The sequence below is a fragment of the Arachis duranensis genome, chromosome 5, assembly GCF_000817695.3.
Source record: "Arachis duranensis cultivar V14167 chromosome 5, aradu.V14167.gnm2.J7QH, whole genome shotgun sequence".
Taxonomy (NCBI): Eukaryota; Viridiplantae; Streptophyta; class Magnoliopsida; order Fabales; family Fabaceae; genus Arachis; species Arachis duranensis.
The window spans coordinates 43,221,743-43,236,739 of NC_029776.3; the positions used below are offsets into that span (position 1 = coordinate 43,221,743).

Sequence of the window (14,997 nt, forward strand, 5' to 3'; positions counted from 1 at the left end):
AGAGAGAGAAAAAGCAAGCAGAAAAAGCCAATAGCCCTTTAAACCAAAAGGCAAGGGTAAAAATAAAAAGGATCCAAGGCTTTGAGCATCAGTGGATAGGAAGGCCTACAAGAATAATATCCTGGCCTAAGTGGCTAAACCAAGCTGTCCCTAACCATGTGCTTGTGGCGTGAAGGTGTCAAGTGAAAACTTGAGACTGAGCGGTTAAAGTCGTGATCCAAAGCAAAAAGAGTGTACTTAAGAACCTTGGACACCTCTAATTGGGGACTCTAGCAAAGCTGAGTCACAATCTAAAAAGGTTCACCTAGTTATGTGTCTGTGGCATGTATGTATCCGGTGGTAATACTGGAAAACAGAGTGCTTTGGGCCACGGCCAAGACTCATAAAGTAGCTGTGTTCAAGAATCAACATACTATACTAGGAGAATCAATAACACTATCTGAATTCTAAGTTCCTATGTATGCCAGTCATTCTAAACTTCAAAGGATAAAGTGAGATGCCAAAACTATTCAGAGGCAAAAAGCTACTAGTCCCGCTCATCTAATTGGAGCTAAGTTTCATTGATAATCTGGAATTTATAGTATATTCTCTTCTTTTTATCCTGTTTGATTTTCAGTTGCTTGGGGACAAGCAACAATTTAAGTTTGGTGTTGTGATGAGCGGATAATTTATACGCTTTTTGGCATTGTTTTTAGTATATTTTTAGTATATTTTAGTTAGTTTTTATTATGTTTTTATTAGTTTTTAATTAAAAATCACATTTTTGGACTTTACTATGAGTTTGTGTGTTTTTTTGTGATTTCAGGTATTTTCTGGCTGAAATTGAGGGACCTGAGCAAAAATCTGATTCAGAGGCTGAAAAAGGACTGCAGATGCTGTTGGATTCTAACCTCCCTGCACTTGAAGTGGATTTTCTGGAGCTACAGAAGCCCAATTGGCGCGTTCTTAATTGAGTTGGAAAGTAGACATCCTGGGCTTTCCAGAAATATATAATTGTCCATATTTTGCCCAAGAATTGATGGCCCAAACTGGCGTTCCAAATCAGCTTCAGAATTCCCGGCGTTTAACGCCGGAACTGGCACAAAAGTTGGAGTTAAACGCCCAAACTGGCACAAAAGCTGGCGTTTAACTCCAGGAAAAAGTCTCTACACATGAAAGCTTCAATGCTCAGCCCAAGCACACACCAAGTGGACCCCGGAAGTGGATTTTTACGTCATTTACTCATTTTTGTAAACCCTAGGTCACTAGTTCACCATAAATAGGACTTTTTGCTATTGTATCTGTACCTCATGACACTTTACACGTTTCATATTGTATATTCTACAGCATGAGTCTCTAAACCCCATGGTTGGGGGTGAGGAGCTCTGCTGTGTCTTGATGAATTAATGCAATTACTACTGTTTTTCATTAAATCACGCTTGCTTCTATTCTAAGATACCACTTGTTCTTCAACCTGATGAATGTGATGATCCGTGACACTCATCATCATTCTCACCTATGAACGTGTGCCTGACAACCACCTCTGTTCTACCTTCGATTGAGTGTGTATCTCTTAGATTCCCTAATCAGAATCTTCGTGGTATAAGCTAGAATCCATTGGCGGCCATTCTTGAGAATCCGAAAATGTCTAAACCTTGTCTGTGGTATTCCGAGTAGGATTCAGGGATTGAATGGTTGTGACGAGCTTCAAACTCGCGAGTGTTGGGCGTAGTGACAGACGCAAAAGGATCAATGGATCCTATTCCAGCATGATCGGGAACCGACAGATGATTAGCCGTGCTGTGACAGAGCGCGTTGAACATTTTCACTGAGAGGACGGGAGGTAGCCATTGACAACGGTGAAACCCAACATACAGCTTGCCATGGATGGAGCCTTGCATGCATGAAGAAGAAGACAGTAGGAAAGCGGAGATTCAGAAGATAGAGCATCTCCAAAACCTCAACATGTTCTCCATTACTGCAAAACAAGTATTTATTTCATGTTCTTTTACATTTTACAATTAAATCTGAGAATTATTGATATCCTGACTAAGAGTTACAAGATAATCATAGCTTGCTTCAAGCCGACAATCTCCGTGGGATCGACCCTTACTCACGTAAGGTATTACTTGGACGACCCAGTGCACTTGCTGGTTAGTTCTCGATCATGTCGGAATAGAATTCATTGATTCTTTTGCATTTGTCATCACGCCCAACAATTGTGAGTTTGAAGCTCGTCATAGTCATTCAATCCCTGAATCCTACTCGGAATACCATAGACAAGATTTAGACTTTCCGGATTCTCAAGAATGGCCGCCAATAATTCTAGCTTATACCACAAAGATTCTGATTAAGGAACCTAAGAGATGTTCGTTCGTTCTAAGGTAGAACAGAAGTGGTTGTCAATCATGTGTTCATAGGTGAGAATGATGATGAGTGTCACGGATCATCATATTCATCATGTTGAAGTGCAACAAATATCTTAGAATAAGAATAAGCTGAATTGAATAGAAAATAGTAGTAATTGCATTGAAACTTGAGGTACAGTAGAGCTCTACACCCTTAATCTATGGTGTGTAGAAACTCCACCGTTGAAAATACATAAGTGATGGTGGTCTAGGCATGGCCGAATGGCCAGCCCCCCTAAACGTGATCAGAGGATCATAAGGTAATCCAAAAATAATCCCAAGATAAAACGTGGCCAAAAGACACTGAATACAATAGTAAAAAGTTCTATTTATACTAAACTAGCTATTAGGGTTACAGAGATAAGTATTTGATGTAGAAATCCACTTTCGGGACCCACTTGGTGTGTGCTTGGGCTGAGCTTGAGCTTTACATGTGCAGAGGCTTCTCTTGGGGTTAAACGCCTTATAACGTATTTTTGGCGTTTAACTCTGGTTCGTGACGTGTTTCTGGCGTTTTACTCCAGAATGAAGCATGGAACTGGTGTTGAACGCCAGTTTGCATCATCTAAACTCGAACAAAGTATGAACTATTATATATTTCTGGAAAGCTCTGGATGTCTACTTTCCAACGCCGTTGAGAGCGCGCCATTTGGAGTTCTTTAGCTCTAGAAAATTCATTTCGAGTGCAGGGAGGTCAGAATCCAACAGCATCAGCAGTCCTTTGTCAGCCCTCTATCAGGGTTTTGCTCAGGTCCCTCAATTTCAGCCAAAAAATACCTGGAATCATATAAAAACACACAAACTCATAGTAAAGTCTAGAAATGTGAATTTTGCATAAAAACTAATGAAAACATCCCTCAAAGTAGCTAGATCCTACTAAAAACTACCTAAAAACAATGCCAAAAAGCGTATAAATTTTTCGCTCATCACAACACCAAACTTAAATTGTTGCTTGTCCCCAAGAAACTAAAAATCAAATAGGATAAAAAGAAGAGAATATACTATAAATCCTAAAATATCAATGAATATTAGTTCTAATTAGATGAGCGGGACTTGTAGCTTTTTGCTTCTGAACAGTTTTGGAATCTCACTTTATCCTTTGAAGTTTAGAATGATTGGCATCTATAGGAACTCAGAGTTCAGATAGTGTTTATTGATTCTCCTAGTTAAGTATGTTGATTCTTGAACACAGCTACTTTTATGAGTCTTGGTCGTGGCCCTAAGCACTTTGTTTTCCAGTATTACCACCGGATACATAAATGCCACAGACACATGACTGGGTGAACCTTTTTAGATTGTGACTCAGCTTTGCTAAAGTCCCCAGTTAAAGGTGTCCAGAGCTCTTAAGCACACTCTTTTTGGATCACAACTTTAACCACTCAGTCTCAAGCTTTTCACTTGGACCTGCATGCCACAAGCACATGGTTAGGGACAGCTTGATTTAGCCGCTTAGGCCTGGATTTCATTTCCTTGGGCCCTCCTATCCATTGATGCTCAAAGCCTTGGATCCTTTTTACCCTTGCCCTTTGGTTTTAAGGGCTATTGGCTTTTTCTGCTTGCTTTTTCTTTTTCTTTCATATTTTCATATTTTTTTCGCCACTTTTTTTTCGTAAGCTTTGTTCTTCACTGCTTTTTCTTGCTTCAAGAATTAATTTTATGATTTTTCAGATCATCAATAACATTTCTCTTGTTCATCATTCTTTCCAGAGCCAACAATTTTAACATTCATAAACAATAAGATCAAAAATATGCACTGTTCAAGCATTTATTCAGAAAACAAAAAGTATTGTCACCACATCAATATAATTAAACTAAATTCAAGGATGAATTCGAAACTCATGTACTTCTTGTTCTTTTGTATAAAAAACATTTTTCATTTAAGAAAGGTGAAGGATTCATGGACTTATTCATAGCCTTAAGACATAGTTGCTAAATACTAATGATCATGTAGTAAAGACACAAACATAGACAAACATATAGCATAAAAATAAAAAAACAGAAAAATAAGAACAAGGAATGAGTCCACCTTAGTGATGGTGGCATCTTCTTCTTGATGGACCAATGATGTCCTTGAGCTCTTCTATGTCTCTTCCTTGCCTTTGTTGCTCCTCCCTCATTGCTCTTTGATCTTCTCTAATCTCATGGAGAATGATGGAGTGCTCTTGATGTTCCACCCTTAATTGATCCATGTTGTAACTCAAGTCTTCTAGAGAAGTGTTGAGTTGTTCCCAATAGTTGTTGGGAGGAAAGTGCATCTCTTGAGGCATCTCCAGAATTCCTTGGTGATGAGCTTCTTCATGCATCTCTTGGGATCCATGAGTGGGCTCTCTTGTTTGCTCCATCCTCTTCTTAGTGATGGGCTTATCCTCTTCTTAGTGATGGGCTTATCCTCTTCAATGAGGATGTCTCCTTCTATGATAACTCCAGCTGAGTAGCATAGATGGCAAATAAGATGAGGAAAAGCTAGCCTTGCCATGGTGGAGGACTTTTCGGCTATTTTGTAGAATTCAAGAGAGATGGCTTCATGAACTTCTACTTCCTCTCTAATCATGATGCTATGGATCATGATGGCTCGATCCACAGTAACTTCAGATCGGTTGCTAGTGGGGATGATGGAGCGTTGGATGAACTCTAACCATCCTCTAGCCACAAGCTTAAGGTCCAGTCTTCTTAATTGAACCGGCTTGCCTCTTGAGTCTCTTTTCCATTGAGCTCCTTCCACACATATGTCCATAAGGACTTGGTCCAACCTTTGATCAAAGTTGACCCTTCTAGTGTAGGGGCGTGCATCTTCTTGCATCATAGGCAAGTTGAATGCCAACATTACATTTTTCGGACTGAAATCTAAGTATTTCCCCCGAACCATTGTAAGATAATTCTTTGGATTTGGGTTCATACTTTGATCATGGTTCCTAGTGATCCATGCATTGGCATAGAACTCTTGAACCATTAAGATTCTGACTTGTTGAATGGGGTTGGTAAGAACTTCCCAATCTCTTCTTTGAATCTCATGTTGGATCTCCGGATACTCATTTTTCTTGAGCTTGAAAGGGACCTCGGGGATCACCTTCTTCTTTGCCACAACTTCATAGAAGTGGTCTTGATGGGCTTTAGAGATGAATCTCTCCATCTCCTATGACTCGGAGGTGGAAGCTTTTGTCTTTCCTTTCCCTTTTCTTGAGGTTTCTCTGGCCTTAGGTGCCATAAGTGGTTATGGAAAAACAAAAAAGATATGCTTTTACCACACCAAACTTAGAATATTGCTCGCCCTCGAGCAAAAGAAGAAAGAAGAGAAAAAGAAGAAGAAGAGAATATGGAGGAAATAGAGTGGGTGTGGTTTCGGCCAAGGTGAAGAAGAGAGGGTTGTGGTTTGTGAAAATGAAGAAGGATAGAAGGGTTTATATAGTGAAGGGAGAGGGAGTAGGTTCGGCCATTTAGGGTGGGTTTGGGTGGGAAAGAAATTTTGAATTTTGAAGGTAGGTGGGGTTTTTGGGGAAGAGTGGATGGATGTGAGTGGTGAAAGGGTAATTAGGAATAGAGATTGAGTTGATTGGCGAAGGGTGTTTGGGGAAGAGTGTTATTGGATTGTGTGAAGAAGAGTGAAGGTAAGTTGAGGTAGGTGGGGATCCTGTGGGGTCCACAGATCCTGAGGTGATCCTGTGGGGTCCAAAGATCCTGAGGTGTCAAGGATTTGCATCCCTGCACCAATTAGGCGTGTAAAACACCCTCTGCATGCAATTCTGGCGTTTAACACCAGATTGCTGCTTGTTTCTGGCATTAAACACCAGCTCTATGCTTGTTTTGGGCGTTCAACGCCAGTCTGCAACATGCTTCTGGCGTTGAACGCCAGTTCCATGCTTGCTTCTGGCGTTTAACGCCAGCTTTCCTCAGGGTGTAGTCCTGGCGTTTAAACACCAGATTGCTGTATGTTTCTAGCGTTCAACGCCAGATCCATGCTCTGTTCTGGCATTGAACGCCAGCCAGGTGCTCCTTACTGGCGTTTAAACGCCAGTAAGCCCTTCCTCCAGGGTGTGCTGTTTCTTCTGCTGTTTTTTATTTTGTTTTTAATTTTAGTATTTGTTTTGTGACTCCACATGATCATGAACCTAATAAAACATAAAAGAACAATAAAAATAAAAATAGAATTAGATAAATAAAAATTAGGTTGCCTCCCAATAAGCGCTTCTTTAATGTCAATAGCTTGACAGTGGACTCTCATGGAGCCTCACAGGTGATTAGGTCAATGTTGTGGACTCCCAACACCAAACTTAGAGTTTGAATGTGGGGATTCAACACCAAACTTAGAGTTTGGTTGTGGCCTCCCAACACCAAACTTAGAGTTTGATTATGGGGGCTTTATTTGACTCTGTATTGAGAGAAGCTTTTCATGCTTCCTCTCCATGGTTGCAGAAGAAGATCCTTGAGCTTTAAACACAAGGTAGTCCCCATTTAATTGAAGGACTAGCTCTCCTCTGTCAATATCAATCACAGCTCCTACTGTGGCTAGGAAGGGTCTTCCAAGGATGATGCATTCATCCTCCTCCTTCCTAGTGTCTAAGATTATGAAATCAGCATAGATGTAAAGGCCTTTAACATTTACTAACACGTCCTCTACCAATCCATAAGCTTGTCTTACTGACTTATCTTCCATCTGTAATGAGAATATGGTAGCCTGTATCTCAAAGATTCCTAGTTTCTCTATTACAGAGAGTGGCATAAGATTTATACCTGACTCCAGGTCACACAGAGCCTTCTCAAAGGTCATGGTGCCCATGGTATAGGGTATTAAGAATTTACCAGGATCTTGTTTCTTTTGAGGTAAAGTTTGTTGAACCCATGTATCTAGTTCACTAATGAGCAAGGGAGGTGCATCTTCCCAAGTCTCATTACCAAACAACTTGGCATTCAGCTTTATGATAGCTCCCAGATATTGAGCAACTTGCTCTCCAGTTACATCTTCATCCTCTTTAGAGGAAGAATAGTTCTCAGAGCTCATAAATGGCAGAAGGAGGTTTAGTGGAATCTCTATGGTCTCTATATGAGCCTCAGATTCCTTTAAGTCCTCAATAGGGAACTCCTTCTTGGTTGGGAGACATCCCATGAGGTCTTCCTCATTGGGATTCACGTCCTCTCCTTCCTCCTTGAATTCGGCCATATTGACAATGTCAATGGCCTTGCACTCTCATTTTGGATTCTCTTCTGTATTGCTTGGGAGAGTACTAGGAGGAGTTTCAGTGATTTTCTTACTCAGCTGGCCCACTTGTGCCTCAAATTTCTAATGGAGGACCTTGTTTCACTCATGAAACTTAAAGTGGCCTTAGACAGATCAGAGACTATATTTGCTAAGCTAGAGAAGCTCTGCTCAGAATTCTCTGTCTATTGCTGAGAAGATGATGGAAAATGCTTGCTATTGTTAAGCCTGTTTCTTCCAACATTATTAAAGCCTTATTGAGGCTTCTGTTGATCCTTCCATGAGAAATTTGGATGATTTCTCCATGAGGAATTATAGGTGTTTCCATAAGGTTAACCCATGTAATTTACCTCTGCTATTGCAGGGTTCTCAGGATCATAAGCTTCTTCTTCAGAAGATGCTTATTTAGTACTGTTGGATGCATTTTGCCATCCATTCAGACTTTGAGAAATCATGTTGACTTGCTGAGTCAACATTTTGTTCTGAGCCAATATGGCATTCAGAGCATCAATCTCAAGAACTCCCTTTCTTTGAGGCGTCCCATTATTCACAGAATTCTTCTCAGAAGTGTACATGAATTGGTTATTTGCAACCATGTCAATAAGTTCTTGAGCTTCTGCAGGCATTTTCTTTAGGTGAATGGATCCACCTGCAGAATAGTCCAGTGACATCTTAGAGAACTCAGATAGACCATAATAGAATATATCCAGAATGGTCCATTCTGAAAGCATGTCAGATGGACACCTTTTGGTCATTTGCTTGTATCTTTCCCAAGCTTCATAGAGGGATTCACCATCTTTTTGTTTGAAGGTCTGAACATTCACTCTAAGCTTGCTCAGCTTTTGAGGAGGAAAGAATTTAGCCAAGAAGGCCGTGACAAGCTTATCCCAAGAGTCCAGGCTATCCTTAGGTTGTGAGTCCAACCATGTTCTAGCTCTGTCTCTTACAGCAAAAGGGAAAAGCATGAACTTGTAGACTTCAGGATCTACTCCATTAGTCTTAACAGTCTCACAGATCTGCAAGAATTCAGTTAAAAACTGATAGGGATCTTCTGATGAAAGTCCATGGAACTTGCAGTTCTGTTGTATTAGAGCAACTAGTTGAGGCTTCAGCTCAAAATTGTTTGCTCTAATGGCAGGAATTGAGATGCTTCTTCCATCAAATTTGGAAGTAGGTGTAGTATAATCACCAAGCATCCTCCTTGCATTATTGTTGTTGGGTTCGGCTGCTATATCCTTTTCTTGTTCGAAAATTTCAGTAAGGTTGTCTCTAGCTTGTTGTAATTTAGCTTCTCTTAGTTTCCTCTTCAGAGTCCTTTCAGGTTTAGGATCAGCTTCAACAAGAATGCCTTTTTCCTTGTTCCTGCTCATATGAAAAAGAAGAGAACAGAAAAGGAAGAGAAATCCTCTATGTCACAGTATAGAGATTCCTTTATGTTAGTAGAAGAAAGAAGGAATAGAAGAAGGAAAAGGTAAGAATCCAAACATAAGGGGGAGGATAGGTTCGAATTCTTGAGTAGAGGAGAAGTGTTAGTAGATGAATAAATAAATAGAAGAAGATGAGAGGGAGAGAATTTCGAAAAATAATTTTGAAAAAGGGTTAGTGATTTTCAAAAATTTTTTAGAGAAGAATTAAAATTAAAATCAAAATTTGAACCAATTAGTTAATTAAAAGAATTTTGAAAAAGAGGGAGGAATTTTCAAAAATTAGAGAGGGAAAAGTAGTCAGGTGGTTTTGAAAAATATAAGAAATAAACAAAAGGTCAATTAGTTAGTTGAAAAAGATTTGAAAATCAATTTTGAGAAGATAAGAAGTTAGAAAAGATTTTGAAATTGATTTTGAAAAAGATATTTTAAAAAGATATGATTGGAAAAGATATTTTAAAAAAGATTAAATTTTTAAAATTTAAAATTGATTACTTGACTAACAAGAAACTAAAAGATATGATTCTAGAATTTAAAGATTGAACCTTTCTTAACAAGAAAGTAACAAACTTCAAATTTTTGAATCAATCACATTAATTGTTAGTAAAATTTCAATTTTGAAATAAAGATAAGAAAAAGATTTCGAAAATAAATTTTAAAATTTTTTTTCGAAAATAATAAAAAAATGAAAAAGATTTGATTTTTGAAAAAGATTTTGAAAAAATAGGATTTTTAAAATTGAAAATTTGACTTGACTTATAAGAAGTAGCTAAGTTTTAAAAATTTTTTGACTAAGTCAACTCAAATTTTCGAAATTTATGAGAGAAAAAAGGAAAAGATATTTTTTTGATTGGAATTTTTAATGATGAGAGAGAAAAACAAAAAAATGACTCACAACATGAAAATTATGAATCAAAACACATGATGCATGCAAGAACACTATGAATGTCAAGATGAACACCAAGAACACTTTGAAGATCAAGATGAACATCAAGACTTATTTTTGAAAAATTTTCAAGAAAAGAAAAACATGCAAGACACCAAACTTAGAAATTTTTAATACTTAGACACTATGAATGCAAAAATGCATATGAAAAACAACAAAAGACACAAAACAAGAAAATATGAAGATCAAACAAGAAGACTTATCAAGAACAACTTGAAGATCATGAAGAACACATGCATGAATTTTTGAAAAATGCATAAATTTTAAAAACATGCAATTGATACCAAACTTAAAAATTGACACTAGACTCAAACAAGAAACATAAAATATTTTTGATTTTTATGATTTTTTTTATTTTTTTCGAAAACATATAGGAAAAATAAAATAAGAAATTCAAAATTTTAATAAGAATTCCAGGAATCTTTGCAATGTTAGTCTAAAGCTCCGGTCCAGGAATTAGACATGGCCAATGGCCAGCCAAGCTTTAGCATACAAATCAGACATACAACAGCTGATACTTCATCTAACTTCATATACTGATAAGGGGAAGCCTCAATCCAATTGAGTTAGACATGGCTTTACAGCCAGCCAAGCTTCAACATGCTTTATGAAAAACTAGAGTTCATTCTTAAAAATTTAGAATAATTTTTTGAAAACAGAAGTAAAGATTTTTTGAAAGATTTTTGAAAAATTTTTGAAAATAAAATAAAAAGAAAATTACCTAATCTGAGCAACAAGATGAACCGTCAGTTGTCCAAACTCAAACAATCCCCGGCAACGGCGCCAAAAACTTGCTAGGCGAAATTGTGATCATCAACAATGACACCAAAGACTTAGTAGCGCTCTCAAACGTGAATCACACTTTGTCACAACTTCGCACAACTAACCAGCAAGTGCACTGGGTCGTCCAAGTAATAAACCTTACGTGAGTAAGGGTCGATCCCCACGGAGATTGTTGGTATGAAGCAAGCTATGGTCATCTTGTAGATCTCAGTTAGGCGGATTCAAAAGGTTATAAAGGTTTTCAAAAATTAATAATAAATAAAGCATAAAATAAGATAAAGATACTTATGTAAATCATTGGCAGGAACTTCAGATAAGTGTATGGAGATGCTTTATCCCTGTTGAATCTCTGCAACATACTGCTTTCTCACTTTCAATCCTTCATACTCCTTTCCATGGCAAGCTGTATGTAGGGCATCACTGTTGTCAATGGCTACATCCCATCCTCTCAGTAAAAATGGTCCAAATGCTCTTGTCACAGCACGACTAATCATCTGTTGGTTCTCGATCATGTCGGAATAGAATTCATTGATTCTTTTGCATTTTTCATCACGCCCAACAATCACGAGTTTGAAGATCATCACATTCATTCAATCCCTAAATCCTACTCGGAATATCACAGACAAGGTTTAGACTTTTCGGATTCTCTAGAATGGCCGCCAATAATTCTAGCTTATACCACGAAGATTTTGATTAAGGAACCCAAGAGATGTTCGTTCGTTCTAAGGTAGAACAGAAGTGGTTGTCAATCACGTGTTCATAGGTGAGAATGATTATGAGTGTCACGGATAATCATATTCATCATGTTGAAGTGCAACGAATATCTTAGAATAAGAATAAGCTGAATTGAATAGAAAATAGTAGTAATTGCATTGAAACTTGAGATACAGCAGAGCTCCACACCCTTAATCTATGGTGTGTAGAAACTCCACCGTTAAGTGATGGTGGTCCAGGCATGGCCGAATGGCCAGCCCCCCTAAACATGATCAAAGGATCATAAGGTAATCCAAAAACAATCTCAAGATAAAACGTGGTCAAAAGACACTGAATACAATAGTAAAAAGTTCTATTTATACTAAACTAGCTACTAGGGTTATAGAGATAAGTATTTGATGTAGAAATCCACTTTCGGGGCCCACTTGGTGTGTGCTTGGGCTGAGCTTGAGCTTTACACGTGCAGAGGCTTCTCTTGGAGTTAAACGCCAAGTTATAACGTGTTTTTGGCGTTTAACTCTGGTTCGTGATGTGTTTCTGGCGTTTTACTCCAGAATGAAGCATGGAACTGGTGTTGAACGCAGTTTGCGTCATCTAAACTCGAACAAAGTATAAACTATTATATATTGCTGGAAATCTATGGATGTCTACTTTCCAACGCCGTTGAGAGCGCGCCATTTGGAGTTCTTTAGCTCTAGAAAATCCATTTCGAGTGAAGGGAGGTTAGAATCCAACAACATCACCAGTCCTTTGTCAGCCCTCTATTAGGCTTTTGCTCAGGTCCCTCAATTTCAGCTAGAAAATACCTGAAATCATAGAAAAACACACAAACTCATAGTAAAGTCCAGAAATATGAATTTTGCATAAAAACTAATGAAAACATCCCTCAAAGTAGCTAGATCCTACTAAAAACTACCTAAAAACAATGCCAAAAGCGTATAAATTATCCGCTCATCAGCTCCAAAACCTAAGCAAAAGAAATATTGATTTGTAACTTTTTGAATACTTCCAAGAACTTTGAAATCTGCTTGTCTTTGGTCTCCTTATGAAGTCTTTGAGGATATGGCATTTTAGGCTTGTACTCGGGAGCCTTTGGTAATGTAGGATAAGTGTCAAGAGAGTCTGGGAATGGGTTGTCCACACGCTTTGGAGGGACGTGCTCTACTTCTTCCTTCTTCTCCTCTGGAGCTTCTTTTTCAACTGTCTCCTCATTAACTTGTACTTCCGTACTTGCCACTTGTCCACTTATCAAGGTGATAGCCTTGCATTCCTCTCTTGGATTTGGAATTGTGTTACCATGAAGGCTATTAGTGGTCCTCTGATCAATTTCATTAGCTTTTGTGGCTAATTGACCCATTTGAATCTCCAAGTTCTTGATTGATGCTCTGGTTTCCTCTCTAAAACTTGTCAATATTGCTTTCAAATCATTATTCTGATGGGGCTGAGAAGTTGCTTGCTGAAATGACTGAAACTGGTGGTTATTAAAATTATTCTCTTGAAAACCACCCTGAGAATTATTATTAAAATTCTATGGCCTCTGAGGTTGCTCTCTCTACCCAAAATTTGGGTGATTTCTCCACCCTTGATTGTAGGTCTTAGAATAGGGATCATTATTGGGATTTCTAAGAGCACTTCCCATGTAATTGACCTGTTCAGAAGAAGATTGAGCATAATCATAATTTTTATGTTGCATAAAATTACCTGTCATGTCATAAGGGACCTCTTGATGTGCATTCTGAGTGTTGACAGCTGAAATTTGCATTCCACTCAACTGTTGAGTAATTAGATTTAGTTGCTGAGTCAAAAGCTTGTTCTGAGCAAGAATGGCATCAATAGCTTCCACTTCTAAAACACCTCTCTTCTGAGGAGTCTCAGAGTTCACAGGATTCCTATTAGATGAGTATAAATATTGATTGCTAGCAACCAACTCAATAAGCTCAATAGTTTCTTTCGATGTCTTCTTCATGTGCAATGAACCACCTGCAGAATTATCTAAGCACATCTTGGACATTTCACCCAAGCCTTCAAAAAAGATATCTAGTTGGGTCCATTTAGAGAACATGTCCGGAGGGCATTGCCTAGTCAGCAACTTGTACCTCTTCCAAGCTTCATAGAGGGTCTCACCATCCTTCTGTCTGAAAGTCTAAACCTCCACCCCAAGCTTAGTCAGCTTCTTTGGTGGGAAAAATTTAGTACGAAACCCAGTGACAATCTTATCCCAAGTATCCAAACTCTCATTGGGTTGAGAATCTAGCCACAGCTTTACTTTGTCCTTCAAGGTAAATGGGAAGAGCATGAGTTTGTACACCTCAGGATTCCCCCCATTAGTTTTCACAGTATCACAAATTTACAGAAAATTAGAGATAAACTGATTGGAATCTTCCTGAGGGAGTCCATGATATTGACAGTTTTGTTGCACCAAAGTGACTACCTGTGGCTTCAGTTCAAAGTTGTTTGCAGCTATAGGAGGCACCACAATACTTTTTCTATAAGATCTGCAGTAGGAATAGTGTATGAGCCAAGCACTCTTTTAGGTTGCTCATTCCCAACTAGATTTTTCACATTGGCATTAGCAGCATTATTATGATCCATAGTGGACTCTGCAGACTTGTAAAATCTTGCTTGTTGCAAACGCTGCTTGAAAGTCTTTTCGGATTCAGGATCAAAGTCTAAAAGAGGTTCCTTATCTCTGTTCCTGCTCATAAACAAACAGAAAACAAGAAAAGATGGAAATCTCTACGTCAGAGTGCAGAGAATTTCCAGTGAGGTAACTTGTGTAAAAGAAATAAAATAAAACAACTAAATAATTAAAGTCAAAAAATTTCAAAAATTATAAAAAAATAAATAGAAAATTTAAAATAAAAATAACTAGGGGACACCAAACTTAATTTCAGAAATTAAAAAAAATATATATGATAAAATTTCTTTTTTTTAAAAATTAAAGATAAAAATAAAACAAAACTAATAGAATATAGAAAAAAAATAATGGAAGAAAACAAAAACCAAAATAATAGGAAATAAAAATAAAAAGGAAAATAAAAAAAAGAGGAATGCTGTAAGTTTTAAAAAAAATCAAAAGAAAAAAAATAAAACCAAAGAGGGGACAGGGGAATGGGAAATGAAAAATAAGAAAAAATAAAGGAGAGTATGTTTTCAAGTTGTTGTTCAAGTAAAGAGATTATCCATGTTATACAAGAACTCAATTAGAATGAGGGTCATACTTCCGTTCCATCCAAATTCATAAAATAAAGAATGAAAACAATTCTTGAATTATAAATCAGTACATGAATTAAAATAGAAAAATAATAGAATTAATCCATACAATAGATAGAGCTCCTAACCTTAATAGTGGAGGTTTAGTTACTCATGGTTCAGAGTGAAAATTAGGATTCTGGTAAACTGTAAATTTTGAATGAGGTGGAATCATCCCCAGAAGAGAAGTTTCTTTTCTCTTTTATATCTAATCCTAATTAATTTAAAATCTATTTTCTAAAACTAAAATAATATCTTTTCCTATTTTAAAATAAAAATTAAAGTTTTAATTCAGAATTA

At 37.5% G+C, this 14,997-nt stretch overlaps 2 non-coding genes across 2 annotated transcripts; both read left to right on the top strand.

Annotated features, from left to right (window-relative positions):
* Nucleotides 1–8,307: 8,307 nt before the first annotated feature.
* LOC127748243 (small nucleolar RNA R71) lies at nucleotides 8,308–8,411 on the top strand. The gene has a single exon (XR_008010185.1). It is a non-coding gene; the product is annotated as a small nucleolar RNA R71 (small nucleolar RNA).
* A 5,091-nt stretch (nucleotides 8,412–13,502) lies between these two features.
* On the top strand, nucleotides 13,503–13,609 carry LOC127747829 (small nucleolar RNA R71). The gene has a single exon (XR_008009776.1). It is a non-coding gene; the product is annotated as a small nucleolar RNA R71 (small nucleolar RNA).
* Nucleotides 13,610–14,997: the final 1,388 nt, after the last annotated feature.